Genomic DNA, 21,960 nt, shown 5'->3' with positions numbered 1-21,960 from the left:
TCACAAAGTGCACTGGCCCCTGTATAGCTGAAAACTGCACTGCGAAAGGTCCCAGGGTTTGAACATGCTCAGTTTGCTAATCGCAACTTGGACAGGCAGTCTAGGAAGTACAATTGATCTCTGGGGCTAGGGAGAGACAAAATCTGACAAGGCCTCCACTCAGGGACTCTTTGTTGAAAAGTGCATCCGTGTGGGGATCAGGTGCTGGCACTGGGCAGTCGAAAGGTCCCCTAGATTCACAGCCTAGGTTTCATCCCTCAAGAATGGCCACTTGGGCAAGGATGTGTACTCTGCATTAGGGGAGTAATGCCTTAGCTCTCTAGGACCATCCAAACATAGCAAGAGTAGGCCACTCGGACCCTTGAGCCCGTTCTGTCATCCAGTACAATCATGGATGACTGGATTGTAACCTCAACTCCACATGCCTACCTACCCCGATAACCTTTCACCCCCAACCACCAACCCCCCCCCCCCAATCACCCTATCCCCCACCCCCTCCAACACACCGTTAATCAAGAATCTATCAGGCTCTGCCTTAAAAATATCCCCTGCCTTTTGAGGGAGAAAGATCCAAAGACTCACAACCCTCTGAGAGAAAAAATGTCACCTTATTCCTGAGACCAATTAACATGACAAGCAGGAAAGACCATAAAACTATAAAACATAGGAGCAGAAGTAGGCCTTCAGCCCATTCAGTTGGCTCTGCATTCAATGGCTAGTCTGAAATCCTCAACTCCATTTTCCCACCTTATTTCCATAAGGTGGATTACCTTTCTGATTAAAAATATGTCTATCTCAGCCGTGAACATACTTAACCACCCCATCTCCAGAGCTCTCTGAGGTAAAGAATTCCACAGATTCACTACTCTCTGAGAGAAGAAATTCCTCCCCATCTCTGTCTTAAATGGGCGACCCCTGAGCTCTGAGGTTATGCCAATTGATCCTAGATTCTCCCACAAGAGGAAACATCCTCTCAGCATCTACCTTGTCAAACTCCCTGAGACTCCGATATTCTCATTCTTCTAAACTCCCATGAGTACTGGCCCAATCTACTCAACCTCGCCTCCTAAGAAAATCCCTCCATACCTGGGATCGACCTAGTGAACCTTCTCTGGACAGCCTCCAAAGCCAGTATATCTTTCCTTAGATAAAGGGAGCAAACTGTTCACAGTATTCCAGGTGTGGTCTGACTGTAGAATTCTTACAGCGCAGAAGGAGACCATTCAGCCCATCAAGTCTGCAAAACCCTATGAAAGAGCACCCTGCCTAGGCCCACACCCCCACCCTATCCCTGTAACCCACCTAACCTGCACATCTTTGGACTGTAGGAGAAAATCCAAGCACCCAGAGGAAACCCATGCAGACACAGGGAGAACGTGCAAACTACTCACAGACTGTAACCTACGGCCGGAATTGAACCCGGGTCCCTGGTGCTGTGAGGCAGCAGTGCTAACCGCTGTGCCATAATGACACCCACTAGTATCGTGCATTGTTTTAGCAACATTTCCCACAGTCCATTTGTCTGGAGTAGAGAAATTAATTTTAGGACATATCTTCAATCGGATGTCATTGACGTCAGTATGAACAAAGAACAAAGAAAAGTACAGCACAGGAACAGGCCCTTCAACCCTCCAAGCCTGCGCCGACCATACGGCCCATCTAAAATCTTCTACATTTCTGGGGTTTGTATCCCTCTATTCCCGTCATATTCATGTATTTGTCAAGACGCCCCTTATATCACTATTGTACCTGCTTCCACCACTTCCTCCGGCAGCGAGTTCCGGGCGCATTACCCTCTTGTGGAGAAAAACTTCCCTCGCACATCTCCTTTAAACTTTGCCCCTTGCACCTTAAAACTATGCCTCCTAGTAATTGACTCTTCCACCCTGGGAAAAAGTTTCTGACTTTCCACTCTGTCTACGCCCTCATACTTTTGTAGGCTTCTATCAGGTCGCCCCTCAACCTCCGTCGTTCCAGTGAGAGCAAACCGAGTTTATCCAACCTCTCCTCATAGCTAATGCCCTCCATACCATCCTGGTAAACCTCTTCTGTGCCCTCTCCAAAACCTCCAAATCCTTCTGACCGTGTGGCGACCAGAATTGAACACTATATTCCAAGTGCGGCCTAACTAAGGTTCTATACTGCTGCAGCATGACCTGCCAATTTTTATACTCGATGCCCCGACCGATGGAGGCAAGCATGCGTATGCCTTCTTGACTACTTTCTCCACCTGCTTTGCCACTTTCAATGACCTGTGGACCTGTACACCAAGTTCCCTATTTTGGCTACTGTGGGAAGCAGCACTGTAGAAGTGGGCATGTGTAAGCTGAAGGGACACAGAACAAATTTATCCCTTTTGCTGCTTAAAACCAAAGGGACATTTATTTCCAAATGAATCAGAAACATTCGCAGTCAGCCACAACATACAAATCTCCAGCGTTCGTAGGTAAAAAAATCAAATCCAGTGAGATAAAATTAACTATATCTGCTCCGAGATAAGCAGTACCCTGCTCACCTCCACCCAGTCAGAACAACGATTGCTTGTATTTTATCTGACGTCTTTAACTTGGCAATATTCTCCATGTTTCGCTGGAGAATTATCAAACAGAACTTGACACTGAGTCATACAAGGAGATATTACGACAGGTGACCAGTAACGTGGTCAAAGAGGTAGGTTTTAAGGAGGATCCTGTTGTAGGACAGGGAGATTAAGCGGTTTAGGGAAGGAATTGCAGGTTTTAAGACCTAAGCAGCTTGATATGGCCACACACTTGTGGAGTGATTAAAATTGGGCCTGTGAAAGAGGCCTGTTGGAGGAGTGCAGAGATCTCGGAGGGTAAGGCAGGAAGAGTTAAAGCAATAGGGAGCAGCGAGACCACGGTGAGAAGCAAGGATGAGAATTTTCAAAACGAGCCAGGGCAGATGTGTAGGACAATGAGTACAGGAGTGACGATGGACAGGAGTGATCGGGACAATGCATGTTGCAATACGTGCCGCAGAGCTTTGGATGAGCACAGAGATCGAAAGATGGGAAGGACCACTAGTGCAGTCAAGTCTGTGGATGAGGATTTCACAGCAGATGCAGGGACACGGACAGGCCATATTCCAGAGATGGATGCTCTTTGTGACGGAGAAGATATGGGGCTGGATTTTCCAGGGCTCCCAGAAGAAAACTCGCTCAAAAGGCTTCCCTGCTGTTTATTATACTATGAGCGGCCTTAAAAGATGATGGACGAACTTCGGGGAAAGGACGTCCAGTCCTTAAGAGCTGCAGCCAACGTGATTGGTAGCCAGTCCTTCCAGTCCCTACAACAGGTCCTGGGAAGAAGGCAATATGGATCTCGGGAGTGGTTAATGCGGGTCCTTTTGGGCGGAAAATAATCGGGCACCCTAGGGAGGGGGTGGTGGAGGGGTGGGTTATGGTGGCCAGGCTGAGGGCAGCACGCTGGCACAGTGGCTAGCACTGCTGTCTACGGAGCTGAGGACCCGGGTTCGAATCCCGGCGCTGGGTCACTGTCCGTGTGGAGTTTGCACATTCTCCCCTTGCCTGCGTGGGTTTCACCCCCACAAACCAAAGATGTGCACGGTAGGTGGATTGGCCACGCTAAATTGCCCCTTAATTGGAAAAAAATAATTGGGTACTCTAAATTTAAATAGAAAAATGGAGGCCAGGCTGGGAGGCACAGAGACAGGGTAAAATCTTGGGAGGGTACGTGGGGGTGGCGGTACATTGGGGTGGCAGAACGTTAGCACAGTGGTTAGCACAGTTGCTTCACGGGTCCCAGGTTCGATTTCCGGCTTGGGTCACTAACTGCGCGGAGTCTGCAGGTTCTCCCGTGTCTGCGTGGGTTTCCTCCGGGTGCTCCGGTTTCCTCCCACAGTCTAAAGATGTGCAGGTTAGGTGGATTGGCCACGCTAAATTACCCTTAGGTTAGGGAGGGTTGCGGTAATAGGGTGGAGGTATGGGCTTCAGTGGGATGCTCTTTCCAAGAGCCGGTGCAGACTCGATGGACCGAATGGCCTCCTTCTGCACTGTAATTTCTATGATTCTTTGAGGAGAGACTACGTAGATCGGGACTATACTCATTGGAATTTAGAAGAAACATAGAAAATGAAGAAGGGGTGGGCAGCACGGTGGTTAGCACTGCTGCCTACGGGGCTGAGGAACCGGGTTCGATCCCCGTCCCGGGTTAATGTCTGTGTGGAATTTGCACATTCTCCTCATGTTTGCGTGAGTTTCATCCCCACAACCCAAAAATGTGCAGGCTAGGTGGATTGGCCACGCTAAAATTGCCCCTTAATTGGAAAAATTGAATTGGGTACTCTGAAATTTAAAACAAAAAGTGAATGAAAATGGATGGGGACTAATGATTGGTCCTTGAGTCACTCCAGAGATAGTGGCAAGGGAGCAGAAAGCCATTTCAGGAGATTTTCTGGCTGGATAAATAGGAATGAAACCTGGCACGTGTCATCCTAGCTGGGCAGCAGAGGAGAGAGCGTTGGAGGAGGATTATGTGGTCAACGACAAATCAAAGATGGCAGGCAATTTGAGAAGAACGAATAAGGATAGTTCACCACGGTCATGCAGGAAGTTATTTGTGACTTTGATAAGGGCTGTTTCAGTTAGGTGGCAATGTGGGAACCTGATTGAAGATAATCAAAGGTAGAGTGGCAAGATTTTGGAAGGGAAAGTTAAAAGTTCGATGTAGGGCAATCGTTTGCAAGAACAGTGTTCGAGCGTGGGCTGTTTGAGGAGGGAGACAGTACCTAAGGTGAGTGGACCATTAGCGAACAGTGAAGAGAAGCTGGGGATGAAGTTTCACACAATCACAGAATTGTTACAGTGCAGAAGGAGGCCATTCAGCCCATCGAGCCTGCACCAGTTCTCCAAATGAGCATCTTAACTTTGTATTCCAGGGTGATCCTGGCAGTTTCAGCAGTGGAGTGCACAATACCATGATACTTCATGTGGTCCAGTCACATCAGCTAACACAATTGTTGCCATAAACATTCAATTCTGCATCATATCAAATCAATATTTTGCCCCATAGCAAGTAAAGTAAAACTATTTTTTTTTTTAGCTACTTAACCCCCAGTGCCCTCCCTTCTGCCCTGTGAATTTTTTCAACCTACCATAGTTAGCCACTCTTCATCCCTATGTGCCATTCCTAGTCGACCTAACTCCACCTCCGTAACCTTTCCTGATTCCACCGCTGACTCAGTTCATCAGCTGCTGAAACCCTCATCCGTGGCTATTTCTATCTTTTCCTAACCTCTCCATCCTGCATAAACTTGGGTTCATCCGAAACTCTGCTGCCTCTACCCTAATTCACACCATGTCCCACTCTCTCATCACCACTGTGCTCGCTGATGCACATTAGCTCCGGCACATCAATGCCCCTGTTTTAAAATTCCCATCCTTGTTTTCGAATCCATAAATGACCTCGCAACCCCTCCCTATCGCTACAACCTTCTGAGGTCTCTGTAATCCTCCAATCTTTCTCACGATGCATGAATTACATGAGATCCCCCAGCCACACTGGAGCACTGGGTGGGGAAGCAGACCTCCGCTCCAACAGGGCCTGCCTGTGAGCGATCAACGAGGCAAAGGCTCAAACATCTGCCCCCGCACCCGTCTGCAACTCCGACAGGTCTGATACCCCAAATATGGTCACTAGGGGACTGGGCTCCAAATCCATCTGTAATATCTCCGACATGGTGCTGAAGAAGGGGACCCAAAATCTCACCAGCTCAGGACATGCCCAGAATGTGTGCACATGGTTTCCCGGGCCTCTCCCACAACGCTCGTACTTATCATCCACCCCCTCAAACAACCCACTCAACTTAGCCCGAGTTAAGTGTGCCCCGTGTACCAACTTCAACTCTATCAACCCGAGTCTCGCGCACGACAAAGCGGCCAACCCAGCTCCTCCTCCCACTTAGCCTTAATTCCTACCAAGGACACAATGTCCTCCGCCATTACCCTCCTGTAAATTCCCAAGGTACTCCCCTCTTCCAACCCCGCAAGCATCTTTCCAACAGTGAGGATGGCAGCGCTACCGGAAACAACGGGAAATCCTTCCTCACAAAGTCCCTCACCTGCAGATATCTAAAGCTTTCCGCCTGCGAAAACCCAAACTTCTTTGACAGCTCCTCCAAGCAAGCGAACCGCCTCTCCAAAATCAAGTCCCCCATACCATCCACCCTCTTATCCCCCCAGCCCCGAAACCTGGCATTCCCAGCCTTGCCGGCTCAAACACACGATTATCACAAATCGGCGCCTGCATAACATCCGACCTAAATTAAAAAGCTGCTGAAATTGACGCCAGATTTTTAACGTCGCGACCACCACCGGATTACCTGAATACTTCCCTGGAGAGAACAGCATCGAGGCCGTTGCCAGCGCCCGCAGCCCCGACCCTTACATGAGCCTGACGTCATCCTCACCCACACTGTCTCCTGGTCCCCAAAACAACCCAACACCTTCTCTGCATTCTCTGCCCGATAGTAGTAGATCAAACTCGGCAACACCAAACCCCCTGACTGCCGGTCCCTCTGTAGGACCGTTCAGAATTCCCACTTTAAATCTCTTTGCCGCTTCTTCCTTCCTCTAATACACTCTTTAAAACCTACCTTTTTGGCCAAGTATTTTATCATCTATGTGACTTAATGTTAAATGTTGTTAGACAATGCTTGTGAAGCACCTTGGGATATTTAACTATGTTGTGTGTCAGACAAGGTTCAACTGGTAGTAACCGGCCTCCCAGTCACAAGGTTTCAGGTTCAAGTCCCACTCCAGGGCATGAGTACAAAAATCAATCTTAATAAAAATAAAAGGATAAAGATCTTCAATGCACTGGCATGACTTCCAGTCAATGTCTTTCTGAAGTTCAGGCTTTTGTTTTGGTACTTCTTCCTTCTAGGCTGGAGATGGTTTTCTCTGGCAAGGTTATCTACTTTCTCTGCAAACTCATCATAATTTCAGGTTCACATCAAAGGATGTGCCAGGCACTCACTGCTTTCAGAACAATAGAGCAGTTCTTTCACTTCAGCAAACAGGAAAGAGAGAGAAAGAGAGAGAGTTCCTTTCACTTTCAAGGTTTAAACACTTCTGCTGAGTTATCTCAGAAAGCAGCACGCAGGAACCAATCACTGACTGTTGTCAGGCTGAACACTGTCCCTGGCCAGTCCACTAGTTTCCAGTTAACCAATCGGACTGAATCCCTCCAAAGCTGGTTCCTAAGATACACTTGTTGCTGAGGAGTCTGGTTTCTCCTTTCCAAAACGCAAAACCTGGGAACACAGTGTCCTGGCAAGCAGGCTGTCTCAACTTTCAATCTTCTGCTAAAAGGCACATCCCGATTATGGGACCGTAGACCAAAATAATAACATTAAAATAAAATGAATGGGGACAAAGACAATACATAGGAAGGACTCTTACACTATCAGCAATCACTAAAGGTCAATAGCCTGTTGGTTCTGAGTCTGCAGAGAGCTCTCAAGAACTGATCAATCTACAGTGAAAACCATTCCAGACTGAAAGCAAAGACATCCAACTGGAGGCCTAGACTAAAAGAATCTAACTGGAAGAGTCCATCTGTGCAGCACGGTAGCATAGTAGTTAGCACAATTGCTTCACAGCTCCAGGGTCCCAGGTTCAATTTTGGCTTGGGTCACTGTCTGTGTGGAGTCTGCACATCCTCCCCGTGTGTGCGTGGGTTTCCTCCTGGTGCTCCGGTTTCCTCCCACAGTCCAAAGATGTGCAGGTTAGGTGGATTGGCCATGCTAAATTGCCCTTAGTGTCCAAAATTGCCCTTAGTGTTGGGTGAGGTTACTGAGTTATGGGGATAGAATGGAGGTGTTGACCTTGGGTAGGGTGCTCTTTCCAAGAGCCGGTGTAGACTCGATGGGCTGAATGGCCTCCTTCTGCACTGTAAATTCTATGATAATCTATGATATGTGTGTAGAGGGCGAGGTGAGTTAAGGGGGGTGCCTTAGAAATTAGATAATAGTGAACGAGCAGTATTTGCTGTCTATTTAATTACAGTCATTGTTATCAATAAAAGTTAATTATGTTTACATTTACAAACCTGGTGACTGTAGTTATTGGGCAGCCAAAGGCCAAGGACTTAAGGGCAGCACGGTAGCACAGTGGTTAGCACAGTTGTTTCACAGCTCCAGGGTCCCAGGTTCGATTCCCAACTTGGGTCACTGTCTGCATGTTCTCCCCGTGTCTGCGTAGGTTTCCTCCGGGTGCTCCGGTTTCCTCCCACAGTCCAAAGATGTGCAGGTCAGGTGGATTGGCCATGCTAAATTGCCCTTAGTGTCCAAAAAGGTTAGGTGGGGTTACTGGGTTACGGGGATAGGGTGGAGGTACGGGCTTAAGTAGGGTGATCTTTCCATGGGCTGGTGCAGACTCGATGGGCCGAATGGCCTCCTTCTGCACTGTAAATTCTATGATATGTTCGATGATAAGTTCTATGACTTCGGGTATTTTAAAAATACCCAATTAAAAATAATTCCGAATTAATTTCAATTGTGTTGTGACACCGGTTCAAGTGGGGCTGGAGTTGACCACGCACTAGCCCAGGGCGTCGTAACACTTTAGTCCAAATGTAATTGTAAAGAATTGGATCCAACTTGTGAGGAGCTTAAAATGACTACAAATCAACAAAGTGGGCACTGTTGAACATGCAGGTCTGGAAAACAATCATACCATAAAAAAAGGGCAGAAAATTCCATCAAAAGAAAGCTGTTTCAATTCGTCTCCTTCAGTAAAGAAACATCCCTTTATAAGTTGAGACAGGTTTGTGATCTGTCTGACTCCTACGCCTAAAGTTTATCCACTCATGTTGTCTCTCTCTCTGTGAGTGATGCTCTCTCTTTTCCAGAGACTAGCTCCAGTGTGGCAGCTGTTGAGCATGGGCGTGTTGGTGCGGGTTACAGAGTAGCTTGCTCTGACTTGACGGGGTGTGGTGATATTCTCCAGGCAAATGGCATTGATCCACAGAATCCTTTCTGCACACTGTAATATGTGGTTATTTACTGCGTTCCCATCCTGACTCTCATATGCATCGGTTGGTGCAATTTTCAAAAGAGAAATCTCTGCCCATCCAGGCTCACAGAGAACTACAGGCAACGCACCAACTCCTGAAGATAAAAACAGCTGTCTGGGATGACACGTATCCTCTCTGACAGGGTGAGGATCAGGGGAAAACTTTCTGAATGCCAGAGATACAACGGGAAAATGCCCTTTCTCATAATCCAAACATCCTAAAATAATTTGCATTCGGAGACGACGGTTTCGAAAGGCACATTTCAACTTATTGCCTGCATCAACTACCTTCGATGAGCAACTCTGATAGAAATTGTGTAAAATTAATTTTAATATGAACAACTTTCCACCCACACATGCCTGCAGCACTTGATCGGCATAAAGTAAGCAACATTGTGGCGTCTCAGCCATGCTGACAGTTGCACTGAAATCGTAGCATCCCGGAGTCCAAACTGTGATGAAATCAGGGTGACTGTTGGAATTTGTATTTGTATTATAATGGTGACGAAGACAAATCTAATCAATTGTTGTAAAAACCCATCTGGTTCACTAATGTCCTCTAAGGAAGGAAATCTGCCATCCTTACCCGGTCTGGCCTACATGTGACTCCAGACCCACAGCAATGTGGTTGACTCTTCACTGCCTCTCTGAAATGGCTGAGCAAGCCACCCGGTTCAAGGGCAATTAGGGATGGGAAATAAACGCTGGCCTAGCCAGCATCACCCGCATCCCATGAAAGAATAAAGAAAAAAATATTCTATTAAATTCAAACTATGCCCTGCACAGCCCTTTGAACTAGCATTGTTCCAAGATTATTGTTTTCATGCACTGCGTAGATACAGATCACGAAGACTCACAGGCCACAAACGAAGTTCACACTCACATCCCCATTCATTTTTCATGCTGCTTAAACCATTGACGATAACTGACCATGGTATTTGGAGTTTGGATTTATTCCGCACTCAGCACGAAGAAAAGCTCGTTCCAAACTTTCAGACTCTGGAAAATCAAGCGACTCAAGCTAATATGTATGAAATGTGAGCGCGCGCAACCAGCCGTCCTTCCTGGGCTCTGATGGCCAGTTTGCCCAGGTTTGGGATTTTCAGGATGTGACGTTTACGACTAGTCCACAGGCTGCACTTGCTGGTGGGGGTCTCCCCACATAGAACAATATCATCTGGATTCCTTTAGCAGCACCTTCCAAACCCATGACCTCTGACGCCCACTTGATTGGCACCTCGTCCATCACCTTCAATATCCACTCCCAGCACCCGCTGAAGCACAGTAGCAGCCGCTTCTACCATCGAAAGGCGCACCGCAGAAACTCACCAAGTCTCCTTGAACAGCACCTTCCAAACGCGCAACCGCCACCACCTAGAAGATCAAAGGCAGCAGGCACCTGTGAACATCATCGGCTGCAAGTTCCCCTCAAAGCCACTCACCATCCTTTTTTTAAATTTAGAACACCCAATTATTTGTTTCCAAAGGTGAGCACTGCTGCCTCAAGGCACTGAGGTCCCAGGTTCCATCCCAGCCCTGGGTCTCTGTCTGTATGGAGTTTGCACATTCTCCCCGTGTTTGCATGGGTCTCACCCCCACAACTCAAAGATGTGCAGGGTAGATGAATTGGCCACACTAAATTGCCCCTTAATTGGGAAAAAAAGAATTGGGTACTTTAAATTTAAAAAGTATATATCCCTGATTGCAGTGAAGCTCCATGAACCTATCATCGATCTGTTTCCCAAGACAGTGACCCAAGCCGGGAATCGAACCTGGGACCCTGGCGCTGAAAGCGCTCCCATTTTGTTATTTCTCACACCATTCTCATTGAAGTAAAAATTGCATATTTATAATCATTAGGCTGCATCGTCGCACAGAGGCCGTTACAACCTCAACTCAACCCAGAGGAATATCATCAGGAACAGATTCAGTGGTTGCTCCCTTTGTTGTTGGCACAGAGACAGCGACATACGTGAATGGCACCGACTCATGAGTATTACTCTGAACAACTCAACGGTTTATAAAATAAATGATAGCTTCCTGAAATTGGGAGGCAGAATTTCGAACCATGGCAATCACTAGGACACAAAGATGAAAGTGGAGTTAAGCCCACAGTCAGATCAACCATGATCTTATTGAATGGTGAGCAGGCATGATGGGCCGAATGGCCGACTCCTGCTCCTATCTCTTAAGTTCTTATGCAACAGCCTCTATGAAAGTTTCACAAATGAACCCAGCCTCTTATGAAGCAAGAATTAGACTTTTATTTCCTGCCATGAATGCTCATCATAGTCCAGATCTAATAATTATCATCAAATTACAGTAACTTGCTGACTGGAGAATCTGTGGGGTGTCTTAATAGACAGGGAAAAATAACAGACTGTTAAACCATCTCACCCAGACAAAGAAATTGCTTGTCTAGATTTATGTACGGATAAACATATACACAAAGTGAGAAAGATTAACAAGAAACCAATACAGTACGACAAGAATCAAATTTACAGCAAACATAAACAAAGTTAACTCTTTAACTTTAAATTGGCCCAGAGCTTGAAGTGATCGCAGGAGCGGTTTGGAGCAATGAACTTTCGATGACCTGCTTTTGTTTAGCACAACATTGCACCAATAACCCTTCTTTGTTTTCTTTGGAGAACAGAATGCCAAGGGTACACGTGATTCACGTTTTACAATGCTTCGTATTCAGGGGCGGCACAGTGGCGTAGTGGTTAGCACTACTGCCTCACCGCACCGAGGACCCGGGTTCGATCCTGGGTCACTGTCCGTATAGAGTTTGCACATTCTCCCCGTGTGTCTCACCCCACAACCCAAAGGTGTGCAGAGTAGGTGGATTGGCCACGCTAAATTGGCCCTTAATTGGGAAAAAAAAATTGGGCACTCTAAACTTTTTAACAATGCTTTTTTATTCTGCTGTTTTGCTAGAGTGCCCTCTTGTTCTCCTGACCAATGTTGCTCAGTCAACCAACCCTGCAATAGAGGTGGTGAGTTGGTCATTCACTTCATTGTTCTAACCAGTTCTGTACAAAAGTTTGCTGCCGTTCAAAGCCAAATAGTTTGAGATTGTTCTGAGATGTAATAAAACGTGACGGAAATGCAAAGCTTCCTTTTACGTTTTATCTCTGCACTTCTCCAATCCTGGCCTCCAATTTTAATCATACCACCATTGGTTGCCATGCCTTCAGCTATCTGGGCCTTATTTTCTGGATTCGCCTCCCTGAGCCTTGCTGCCTTGAAAAGAAGAATCTATCGGGTTTTACCTGTTTTCTCTCTATCCCAGTACTAGGAGCACCGAATCAGCACTGCTTGAGTAGGGAGGGATGAATGATTCAGGGTTCCTGCCTTGATCACTATCTAATAACTCCTACTGGAAGCATGTGTATGGACGTCAGATGTAACAGGGGAGGAGGATGGATAAATGTTTTGCCTCCTCCCCTTGATTGGTCACTTAAGCTGCAGAAGGAAATTTTCTCGTTGGATTTCTGTGGCCCAGGGCAAAATCTGGCAGGTACCTCGGAATCATCTGTACGAGGTGTGGGCCGCTTACCGGAATTATTTTAAATGACGGTCATCACCACCTCTAGCCCGGGAACATCATAGCCATGTGACATGTCTCAGCTGAGCCACTTGTTCTTGTTGATGTGAGGGGAAAAAGGACTTCTTACTGCAGCATCTGTGCAGGGGCCGTGGAATCCCACTGTACTTCCAACAGGGAATTTCAGGCTATTAATTCACTGGGACGACGGAGGCTGAGGGGGCGACCTGATAGATGTTTACAAAATTATGAGTGGCACGGACAGATGCTTTTTCCCAGGGTGGGAAAGTCAATTACATGGGGACATAGGTTTAAGGTGCGAGGGGGAAAGTTTAGAGGAGATGCGCGAGGCAAGTTATTTACACAGAGGGTGGTGAGTGCCTGTAATAGGCTGCCAGGGGAGGTGGTTGATGTGTTGGGTGTTCTGGATCACATACAGTTCACCAACACTTGAAATGGTGCAACACAATTTTATTGAATCATTAACTGTTTAAACATACTCAGACTGTGGGTTAATACGATACTAGCTTTAACTAAAGACCTTTGCCTTGTCCTAACCAGTCGATGCACTCAGCACATGGTGAATGTCTGTGTTACAGGCTGTGAACTCTGTCCTCCTAGCTAGCTGCAACTCGAATGAGCGGGAACTCTGATGCCCCCTGTCTTTATAGTGCGTGTGCTCTCACTGGTGATTGGCTGTGGTGTTGTGTGTGTTGATTGGTCCCACTGTGTGCCCATCAGTGTGTGTCTGCACCATGATATACTGGTGTATATTATGACAGTGGTGGAAGCAGATACGATAGCGATGTTTAAGAGGCATCTTGACGAATACATGAATAGGATGGGAATAGTGGGATATGGACCCCGAAGGTGCAGACGGTTTTAGTTTAGACAGGCATCATGATCGGTGCAGGCTTGGAGGGCCGAAGGACCTGTTCCTGTGCTGTACAGATTGACAGCACAAGTCCCTCTATCAACATCAAGACTATTGTATAAATGCAAAACAAAAAGAAGCAACCAGAGGTAGAGGGCGGCACGGTGGCGCAGTGGTTAGCACTGCTGCAGCACAGCACCGAAGACTCGGTTCCATCCCGGCCCTGGGTCACTGTCCGTGTGGAGTTTGCACATTCTCCTGTGTCTGCGTGGATCTCACCCTCACAGCCCAAAAAGATGTGCCGGGTAGGTGGATTGGCCACGCTAAATTGTCCCTTAATTGGAAACAAAATGAATTGGGTACTCTAAATTCATTTAAATAAATACATTTAAAAAAACAACCAGGGGTAGGGCCTAACACAAGAGGTAGACCTTATTTTTCAGTGATACATGGTGATGTGTAGGTACGTGTGATTCATTTCTGGGATCTGAGAGAGTAAACAAATCATATTTTGCCGTGGCCTTTGAAAAAATGAATCATCTCGATGATGGTTATCCTGAGAAAGATCTCTTCTCGGGGAAAAGATTGAGAAAAACATAATGTCCCCAGGCCCTGCCTAACCTGTGGCCATTTGACTCTTGGTGTACAGGGGCCCGGCGTGGACAAACATAGGCCCCCACCAGAATCAGCACGCCCGCCAATCGGTTGCCCCCGATCGCAGGCTTGGCAACCGTGAGGCCTCCCCCCCGGAGTCGGCTCCCCCCCGACCCCTCACCAGGACGGACCCCGCAGCCAGAACGCCGAGGTCCCGCCGGGAAGGACCATACGCAAACGACACCGCCGGAACTCGGCGGGCACTCGGCCTGTCGAACGCGCAAAATAACCGCGGGGGCAGCTTTCAACAGCCGGCGACCGGCGCTGCGGCGACTGCGCCGATGCAATTGGTGCAGATTCTCCGGTCGCCGGAGAATTGGCAGCCAGGCGTCGGAGCAGCGTGGCGGGATTCATGCGCCTCCCCGGCGATTCTCTGACCCGGCGCGAGCTCGGAGAATCCTGGCCTGGATTTCTTTCTATTTTATTTACCACGAGCAAAGACCAATGTGTGAGAGAGATGACTAACAACAGGTATCAACAACAGGTCACCAAAGGAAGTGGATGATCATATGTTTAGTCAGAGAGATACGTTTTTGAAGGAGTGGAGTAGCCCGGGAGGATAGGATTAGATCACAAAATAAAACACTATGACACAAAGAGTAGAACAAGGAGCATTTCCCCAATCAGACTGAACCAACTACTTTGCTCTCCTATTTGACCCAGAGGTGAGCTTCAAACCCCATGTCCTCTCTGTTTACTCCAACCTTAGTGATATTGTTTGTTTCTGCTGCTGTCTCAGCACTGTTGCTGTTGAAATCCTCATCCGTGGTTTTGTTACCTCCAGACTTCACTAAGGTTCACCCAAAACTCTTACTCCTGTGTAAACTAGCATCACACATTCTCGCACCACCCCAAGGCTCTGTTCTTGCTGGTCTGCATTGCCTCACAATCCACCAATGTCGCAAATTAAAAGTTCTCAAAGCGCCGCATAGCCCCATCCCCTCCCTATCTCTTTTAAAAAAAAATTTTTATAAAGTTTTATTTAGATATAAAATTTCACATTCTAAATTATTCAAGTGGATTCATTCACAGTGATCATGTTTCAGAACCAAGATCATCAGTAGGGCTTCTCTTTGTATTCTTCCAAAATTTCTTTTCTGTCCTTTGCCGTTGGCATGTTAGGGCTAATGCCATTTCTTCGTCTTTGAATCATTATGTTGTTCCAGAATTTCCTACACATTTTATACCTCAGAAAATACTGGGTGCACATGTCTCTGTTGTAATCATTTGCTTCTAGGCACATTCTGGAGGCATCCATCTCCTCAAGACATGGATTAACGTCTTCATCTCTTAACTTTCCTACATTTCTAGGCATTACAAGTTATCTTTTGATAGCACCTCCAACATCAGGACACATCCAGCAGCGACATCACAGACAGCCGCGCGCTATATGAGTGGAACCTAACCTGATGGCGGAAACCTTCCCCCTCCCTATCTCTATAACCTCCTCCAGTCCTACCTGCTAAACCCTCCAAATACTTTGCGTTCCTCCAATTCTGGCCTTTTGTGCATCCCCAGGATCAATAATCCACAGTGCCTTCGGCTGTTTACACTCTAAGCTCTGGAATCCCGCCCAAAGCCTATTTGCCTCTCTCTCCCCTTCTAAAGATGCTCTTGAAGTCCTATTTCTTTGGCCATCTGCCCTAACTTCCCGAATCTCAATCCCCATTCATTTCCGAAGAACTTTATTTGGGACTCGAAACGTGAACTCTGTTTCTCTCTCCATCGATGCTGCCAGACCTGCTGAGCTTTTCCAGCACTGACTGTTTTTATTTCAGATCTCCAGCATCTGCAGTATTTTGTTTTTATTCACTATTATGTCCTTACAGCCCCTTTGGCTTGTGAGGTCGGTTTTTGTCTGACCACCCTCCTCTGAAGTGGCCTTGGGATGTCTTCCGATGTCAAAGGTGATATATAAATGCAACTTGTTGTTGTGATACAGTTAGACATCTTGTTGGGTGTTACCAGGTGACGCTGCCAAGGATCAGGGTGTGGAGGATCTGCAGGGCAGGTTACTACAAGCAGGAGAGAGACAATGTAGAGAAGCCCAAAAGGGAAGCACGGCTGCTGGTCCCAGTCCTGCCCGAACCTGAAGTCCGTACTGGAGGCATTGGATAGCGGTCAAGAACGTGAGCCCAAAAAAGGAAAAATACAAAAGGCTTGCATTTATATAACATCTTTCATGACCACCAGACATTACAAAGCGCTTTACAACCACTTTTGAAGTACCATCACTGTTGCAGTGTAGGAAATGTGGCAGACACAATGTGTACGGCCAACTCCCTCAAACAGCAATGTGATAATGATAAAGTTGATTGAAAAATAAATATTGGTCAGGACATAGAGGAATAAATCTCTTGCTCCTCTCCAATATCGGGTCCTAACCCTCACTCCCAAGAAAGGAGAAGGGGCCTCAGTTTCACAGCCTTGGAATAGGTCCAGAGTGTTGTGTTGGGTGCTCTGGATCCGTGGAACACAGACAGGCCACCAACACTTAAAATAGTGCAACACTATTTTATTCAGTTAGAAACTGTTGAACATACTTTCACTGTGGGTTAACACGATGTTAGCTTAAACCAAAGACCTATGCCTGTCCGAACCAGTCTATGCACTCAGCACATGGTGAAGATCTGTGCTGTAAGCTCTGTCCTTCTGAGAAGCTGCATCCCGAATGAGCGGGAACTCTGATGCCCCCTGTCTTTATAGTGAGTGTGCTCTAACTGGTGATTGGCTGTGGTGTTGTGTGTGTTGATTGGTCTTGCTGTGTGTCCATCAGTGTGTGTGTCTGCACCATGATATACTGGTGTATATTATGACATTCCCCCCTTTTATAAAGAAATGTATGTGTGTGGCAATAAATAATGTATGGTGAGAATGTTCCTAACTACGTGTGGGGTGCGAAGACATATTTACAGGACTACGTACATGAGAACTAAGCTATTTACATGGGAAGGTGCCTGGTGCAGAGAAGCAGTATGCAACAAGAGTAACGAGATCAACACTATATACAAACCAGGAAAACGATCAAACAGAGCAACAAAACAATTCAGAGAGTCCATAAGTTCGAAAAGTTCATAAATTTAGTCTCTGAGGTGGGCGACGAATTCTGGTTGACCGTAAGGTTGGCACACCATTCATCGTCTGGATCGATGCTGTATACCGATAGAGGCTGGATTCTTTGCTTCGGGGACACCCTGTTTTTTGTAACGATACCGACTCGAATAGGCACCTTCGGGTCCTCGGTGTCAATATCGGGTAGCAATATCGGACTCGGTGACCGTGGGTTGAATGGCCTGGACATTCCTGCGAGGCTGGCTGGAGCGATAAAAGTTGGCAGGCTGAGCTGATCTGCAGAAAGCAGCATAGTGGCCATGTTTACCACACCTCAGGCATCGTCGGGATTTGTCAGGGCATTGCCGCTTTAAGTGGGCGGAGCCACAGTTGCCGCACGTTGTAGCGTCAGTACGTTTGCTGCACCACCGCGCATGCGCGGTGCGGTCGTATGTGGTGCGCGTCTGTGCAGTACATTCGTCGACGTCACCGTCCCCTCGTTCGGTGCGCACAAGCGCGGGAGTCCGCGAAAAGCATGCAAAATGGCCGCCCTCATCCAGGCTGAGGCCCTGGAGTTGCTCGATTGCTTGGACCCGTTCTACCTCGTGGGGACCTTGCCGCGCCATTTCAGCCGTTTGGATGTGGGAATACCGACTAATGGCGTGTTCGTGTAGCACGCAGGTCTCAATGGCAATCGCTAGGGTGAGCAGCTTTATCTTGAGGAGCTGCTGGCATAGGGGGTCCGACTGAACACCAAAAACGATCTGGTCGCGTATCATGGAGTCGGAGGTGGGCCCGTAATTACAGGACTGCGCAAGGATGCGGAGGTGGGTGAGCAAGGACTGGATAGGTTCATCCTTACCCTGCAAACGCTGTTGGAATACATAGCGCTCGAAACTTTCGTTCACCTCGATGTTGCAGTGAGTGTCAAACTTGAGGAGGACCGTCTTGAATTTTGATTTATCTTCATCATCAGCAAAGGTGAGGGAATTGAAAATGTGGACGGCATGTTCCCCGGCCGTGGATAGGAAGAGAGCGATCTTCCTGGTGTCTGAGGCAGCTTCCCGGTCTGTGGCTTCAAGGTAGAGCTGGAAGCGTTGTTTGAATATCTTCCAGTTGGCCCCCAAGTTACCGATGATGCGGAGCGGCGGCGGCGGGCGGACGCTGTCCATTTTGCAGGATAACTGAATGCTGGTGGAAGGCAGATCACTTGCAGGTAGGTCTAAGAAGTTCTAATATCCCTCAACTCCTGGTATCATGATGTGTTGGGTGCTCTGGATCCGTGGAACACATACAGGCCACCAACACTTAAAATAGTGCAACACTATTGTATTAAGTTAGAAGCTGTTGAACATACTTTCACTGTGGTTAACACGATGTTAGATTAAACTAAAGACCTATGCCTGTCCTAACCAGTCTATGCACTCAGCACATAGTGAAGATCTGTGCTGTAAGCTGTAAGCTCTGTCCTTCTGAGAGGTTGCATCCCGAATGAGCAGGAACTCTGATGCCCTCTGTCTTTATAGTGAGTGTGCTCTAACTGGTGATTGGCTGCGGTGTTGTGTGTGTTGATTGGTCCCACTGTGTGTCCATCAGTGTGTGTGTCTGCACCATGATATACTGGTGTATATCATGACAAGCACTGCATGACATAATGGAGGTTATCCTCAGTGTGAAGTCAGGACTGTGCTTCATGAAGACTGTATAGCCTATGACACAGAGGAGGTTCACAAGAATGATCCTTGGAATGAAGAGCTGTCATATGAGGAACGGTTGAGGACTCTGGGACTGTGCTCGTTGGAGTTTAGAAGGATGCAGGGGGATCTTAATGAAACTTACAGATTACTGCAAGGCCTGGATAGAGTGGACGTAGAGAGGAGGTTTCCACTAGTAGGAAAAACTAGAAGCAGAGGACACAATCTCAGACTAAAGGGACGATCCTTTAAAACAGAGATGAGGAGGAATTTCTTCAGCCAGAGGTTGGTGAATCTGTGGAACTCTTTGCCGCAGAAGGCTGTGGAGGCCAAATCACTGAGTGTCTTTAAGACAGAGATAGATAGTTTCTTGATTAATAAGGGGATCAGGGGTTATGGGGAGAAGCAAGAGAATGAGGATGAGAAAAATATCAGCCATGATTGAATGGCGGAGCAGACTCGATGGGCCGAGTGGCCTTGTTCTGCTCCTATATCTCATGGTCTTATCTCCTCCGAAAGATAGCCACGGTAACAGTGTAATAATAATCCTTATTGTCACAAGTTGGCTTACATTAACACTGCAATGAAGTTACTGTGCAAACCCTCTAGTCGCCACACTCCGGCGTCTGTTCGGGTACACAGAGGCTAACCACTGGGCTACCATGCTGCCCTGCTGGTGGGACAGCAGTCCCTCAGTACTGCATTGGAGAGTCAGGCTTAATTTTGGTGCTCAAGCACTGAAGTAAGACTTGAACCAAAACCTTATAATTCAGAGACAAGCGTGCTACCATCTGAGGCACAGCTGACGCACACAGTTGGAATCACTTATCCCTCCCTAGCCCAGGGGTGATTAGGCCAATTGTTGTGTCCTGACTACTGTGACGTCAAATGAGATCCGATAATGGAGTACTGGCTGAGGTCAGACCCCGAGACCTTCAGCGCCACTGGGAGGAGCTCATTTCCCGCTGAACCATCAGTATTTGGGGTATTCATGTCTGCGCCCTCGCTGGTAGGCCTCACCAATGTACAGGATATTCAAAGCAGGCTCTCAGACACAACCTGCACACATTCCCACAGCTGTCAATCCTTTTGAAAGGTGGTGGTGCAGTGGTATTGTCACAGAATCACTGACTCAGAGAATCACACAGTGCAGATGAGGCCCTTCGGCCCATCGAGTCTGCCCCGACGCATGGAAGACACCTGACCTGCCTATCTAATCCCATTTGCCTGCACTTGGCCCATAGCTTTGAATGTTATGACGTGCCAAGTGCTCATCCAGATACTTTTTAAAGGATGTGAGGCAACCCGCCTCTCCAACCGACCCAGGCAGTGCATTCCAGACTACCACCACCCTCTGGGTAAAAAGGTTCCTCCTCACATCCCCCCTAAACCTCCTGCCCCTCACCTTGAACTTGTGTCCCCTCGTAACTGACCCTTCATCTAAGGGGAAAGCTGCTCCCTATCCACCCACTTTGTCCATGCCCCTCTTAATCTTATACACCTTGATCAGGTCGCACCCTCGGTCTTCTCTGCTTCAACAAAAACAACCCAAGGCTATCCAATCTCCCTTTATCATTTATGTTCCATCCCAGACAACATTCTCGGTGAATCTCCTCTGCATGCCCTTCAATGCAATTACATCCTTCCTATAATGTGGTGACCAGAACTGCACACAGTACTCCAGCTGTGGCCTCACCAAAGTTCTATACAACTCCAACATGACCTCGCTGCTTTTGTAATCTGTGCCTCAATTGGTGAAGGCAAGAGTCCCAATTGCCTTTTTCACCACACTATTAACCTGCCCTTCCACCTTCACGGATCTACGGACAAACATGCCAAGGTCCCTTTGTTCCTCAAACCTTCTCCGTGTCAAGCCATTCATTAAATACCTCCTTGTCAAATTACTCCTTCCAAAGTGTATCACCTCACACTTTTCAGGGTTAAATTCCATGTGCCACTTATCTGCCCATTTGAAGATCCTGTCTATATCTTCCTGTAACCCAAGACACTCAAGCTCCTTGTTAACCACCCGGCCAATCTTTGTGTCATCCGCGAACTTACTGATCCTATCCCCACATAGTCATCGATATCACTTATATAAATAACAAACAATAGGGGACCCAGCACAGATCCCTGTGGTAACACCATTGGATACTGGCTTCCAGACACTAAAGCAGCCACCTGTCATCACCCTCTGTCTCCTACAACTAAACCAATTTCGAATCCACCTTATTAAGTTCCCCTGTATCTCATGTGCATTAGCCTTCTTAATAGGTCTCCCATGTGAGACCTTGTCAAAGACTTTACTGAAATCTAAATAAACTACTACAACTACACTACCCTCATCGATGCACCTGGTCACCTCCTCAAAAAAATCAATCAAATTTGTTAGGCATGACCTCCCTCTGGTGTAGAGTTTGCACATTCTCCCGTGTCTGCGTGGGGTTCACCCCCCACAACCCAAAGATGTGCAGGTTAGGTGGATTGGTCATGCTAAATTGCCCCTTAACTGGAAACAAATTATCGTGTACACTAAAAAATTTTTTTAATGATCTCCCTCTGATAAAGTCATGCTGATTATTCCTGATCAAACCTTGCCTCGCCAAGTGGAGATAGATTCTCTCCGTCAGAATTTTCTCCAGTAGTTTCCAATGGGCGGCATGGTAACACAGTGGTTAGCACTGTTGCTTCACAGCGCCAGTAACCCGGGTTTGATTCCCGGCTTGAGTCACTGTCTGTGTGGAAGCTGCACGTTCTCCCGGTATCTGCGTGGGTTTCCTCCGGGTGCTCTGGGTTCCTCCCACAAGTTCCAAAAGAAGTGCTTGTTAGGTGAATTGGGCATCCTGAATTCGTGCTCAGTGTACCCGAACAGGCGCCGGAGTGTGGCGACTAGGGGCTGTTCACAGTAACTTTATTGCAGTGTTGATGTAAGCCTACTTGTGACACTAATAAAGATTATTATTATAGTTTCCCTACCACTGATGTGAGACTCATGATAATTGTAAGCTATTTTCAGGTATAATGTTAAAGAGTTTAATATTGTATTAATAAGGGCAGCACGGCGGTGCAGTGGTTAGCACTG

General features: G+C 47.3%; 1 protein-coding gene and 1 pseudogene across 2 annotated transcripts in view; both read right to left on the bottom strand.

Moving 5' to 3' along the window:
• Positions 1-21,960, bottom strand: part of arhgef19 (Rho guanine nucleotide exchange factor (GEF) 19) — a 162,417-nt gene that overhangs the window by 83,847 nt on the left and 56,610 nt on the right. The window lies entirely within an intron of this gene.
• LOC140392352 (coiled-coil-helix-coiled-coil-helix domain-containing protein 7 pseudogene) lies at positions 15,106-15,499 on the bottom strand (annotated as a pseudogene).

Source organism: Scyliorhinus torazame, chromosome 16 (assembly GCF_047496885.1).
Source record: "Scyliorhinus torazame isolate Kashiwa2021f chromosome 16, sScyTor2.1, whole genome shotgun sequence".
NCBI classification, from domain to species: domain Eukaryota; kingdom Metazoa; phylum Chordata; class Chondrichthyes; order Carcharhiniformes; family Scyliorhinidae; genus Scyliorhinus; species Scyliorhinus torazame.
Note: the sequence above shows the minus strand (reverse complement) of the source record. Positions and strands in the feature narration are given on the sequence as shown.